A 3,079-nucleotide genomic window follows, 5' to 3' on the forward strand; every position below is an offset into this window, starting at 1 on the left:
GGCTGTGTTTAACCCTGCATGTGGCCAAGCGTGCTAAGAGGCTGGAGTCTATGGAGACAGCCCCACTTGCAACTCTGAAGCTGACTGCGGTTTTCTGCCAGCACGAATAGGTCTGTGTCTGCACGGGAAGGAAGGAGGAGGGAACTGCACGACGCTATTCCTTACGCCTCCTAAGCGAAGGATGAGACAGGCAGAGGTTTCCCCCGCGTCTGTGACGCTGGCGCGTTCCCCAGCCGAGGCTGACGCCGAGCTGGCGAAGCCGCTCTGGGTCGCAGGGTGTCTGCGCGCCGCTCCCAAGGCACGCAGCAGACTCAGCCGTGCGCCCGCACGCCTCCATCGGCGCTCGCACGTAAGCTGTCCCTCCGGCCACCTGCCTCTGAATCACAGCGCTCGGGTCCTGGCCGAGAGCAGGGGGATTTCCCAGCGCCCAGCTCAAGGGTTTGCGTGCGGAGAAGCCTCCTCGCAGGCAGCTGGAAATCGTCTCCGAAGACACATTCCTGGACAAGCCAGAGCTGAGAATGTCGCTGAGTGGGTGGAAGTCCCTGAGGACTTTGCTGAGTTTTGTGGGTTCTGTCCCTGCAGTGAGCACAGGGACAGAAGGTGCTGGCCTTGCTGCCACCCCCTGGTGTGATGCCTTTTTCTCCAGTGCATCCTTACATTTCCTGCAGCTTAGGGTATCTCCAAAGCCATCCACCTCCACAGAATGGACACAGTTACCTAGCTGAGTGGGGGCATGAAAAAAAACGGGTTACTGGGGCTCTGTGGGGCTGTGGCACCCTCACAGGGGCCAGTGGAACCCCTCTGATGGAGGTTTGCTTGTCTGGTTACTCTCGGTGTGGGCTGCAGGATAGCAGAGTGACTGCAGGACAGCTTTACTTGTTGTTCCCTTACTTGTTGATCAAGCATGATCCTTCCCTGGCCTCCTGTCCACTCCTTCCAGTGCTGGGCACTCTTTCCTGAGTTTCCCAGGGGAGAAACTGCTTTCATATTTCCTGTGCTTCCATAGCATGTAGCTGATGTAGGAGATACCAGGGTTGCAGATAAGACATCGTGGCAGCAGGGACTTGTCTGAATGTGATTCTCCGGGCATTTGAGTGGAGGGTGCCCACCACATCTCCTGAGATGCTTCTCACTCACTGCCTGTGGGAGGAAACAGAAAGAATTTAGCATTAGCCAGGCATGGATGCCAAACAACCAGCAAAAGCACAAATATTTGGCTGCCCCAACACATCTGTTTAGAAGCAGCTCAACCCCAATTTTAAACAAAATGGGAAAAAAATACATTAATTGAAGCCATGTCCTTAGGAATGCAATCCCTTGGCGGGGGCCCAGCAATAGCAGCCTTTTTGGGAGATCACATGTCACACAGGCGAGACAATTACTCTGGCTCTGTTGTGAGCCCCTTGTGCTGTTTTTGGGTGCCCTGCAAAAGCTAAGGGAAGCTTACCTGGCTGTGTGAACACATGATGCTCCTGCAGGAGTACATACTCTGGCAGCATCACACCTCCTCATTGCCCTCCCCACAGCAGCATCCTGTTTCTTTGGGAAGGACTCAATGTCAGGGGTTAGATGCTCCTGTTCTGCTTCATCTTTTGAGGGAAGGATCCAACCCTGGGAGATCCTAAAAAAAGATCAGCTGTTTTCCCAGCAGCCCCTCACTTTGTGTGTGGGACTTGGATTATTAGATTGGGAACAGCTGATGCAAAGTCTGTTGACAAATCCATGAAGAGTCAGTGAAGCTTAGACACTACTCTCCTGATAGCCTCCTTTGGTTCACCCCAGACCTTGTTAATCTCCCAGAGGCAAGCCTGCAAAAACAGCTTAAGATGGGAAACTGGTGTGTGGAATGAAAAAGGGAGATTCCCAAACTTCTCATCTGCTTCTCCAGTGAGCTCTGCAACCCTTCCTGAGCTCAGTGGTGTTGCAGGTATCTGGGATATTTAGACTGAACTCACGGGTGAGGAATGCCTGCACTGTAGTTGCGGGCATGTGCCCAACCCCGCTGACAGACCACTGCTAGGATGGTGTCTGCTATGTTACCCGGTGCCTCATGTGTCCCACAGAACTGGTGTCCCTCTCCCCATCTCCTTCTTTACAGCAGAGGCAGGACAACCTGCCCAGCTGTCACAGTTTGACATATGGAGGTCTGTGGGAAGGAGGGTCTGCTGGAGGGAGGCCAGTCCCCAGACTACTGCAGTAGAGGACTCTCCTCCCTCTCAGAGCAGAACAAAACACATGAGCTCAGGGGCTGCTGGGGTCTGGGAAGGAGGCTGGAGAAGCCCAAAGTACAGAAATAGGGATAGGGAAGGAACCAGCTGTGCCACAGCCCATGGGATGCCCATACTGCAGCACTCAGCATTGGGTAAAGTCCTGAGGGACAGGCCCTGGCTTCCCAGCAGGGCTGTCCCAAAGATCCATTGGATGCCCTTTAGGTGATGATGTTTGGTGGTATCATTGGGTTTGTCCAATTGTCAGCTAGGGTTTCATTCCCATGGGCTCCCTGTCCATGCTGGAATTGGCCATGCTCTGACATGGAGAAAGGCAATGGTTAACAGCTGTGCCATCATTATTCTTACACAACCTCCTCCGTAGTACACAGCCAGCCTCTGGGATGTAATAAGTACTAATGTCATCCTGGGCAGAAGCAATGGGGGCAGGGAGTGCCTCAGAGGAAACCCTTGGCTCGTGTCAATCAGCACAACTTTTTATTTTACAGATCATGCTGCAGAGTGCTTCCAAGTATGAACAAACCTAAATGAAGACAGCTGGCAGAGGCTCTTGTCATCTAATTCCTTCCAGATGTGTGGTCATATGCTGCAGTTTCTGACTAATGACATCCCAGAGGAAAGCCCTGGGGATGTGGCAGCAATGGGGCGGGTGAGGGGCATGCCAGGAACCTGTTGGTGGGCCGGCAGCACTGACTCCCCAGGAGCTGCTGCCTGGAGACCCTGGGGAGGGGTCTGTTCTCCCCTTGAAATCAGCAGGGCTCAATGGGTAGCACAGGGCTGCCTCTGCCACACTTGGGCACACAGGCAGCTCTCCACAAGTGGGTAAAGCTACATAATCAAAGAGCTGTATC

At 53.7% G+C, this 3,079-nt stretch overlaps 1 long non-coding RNA gene across 1 annotated transcript; it reads left to right on the forward strand.

The window, feature by feature from the left end:
- Positions 1-286: 286 nt before the first annotated feature.
- On the forward strand, positions 287-2,771 carry LOC128805528 (uncharacterized). Its single transcript, XR_008436473.1, has 2 exons — positions 287-528; positions 2,717-2,771. It is a non-coding gene; the product is annotated as an uncharacterized LOC128805528 (long non-coding RNA).
- Positions 2,772-3,079: the final 308 nt, after the last annotated feature.

The sequence above is a fragment of the Vidua macroura genome, chromosome 3 (assembly GCF_024509145.1).
Source record: "Vidua macroura isolate BioBank_ID:100142 chromosome 3, ASM2450914v1, whole genome shotgun sequence".
In the NCBI taxonomy this organism is placed as follows: Eukaryota; Metazoa; Chordata; class Aves; order Passeriformes; family Viduidae; genus Vidua; species Vidua macroura.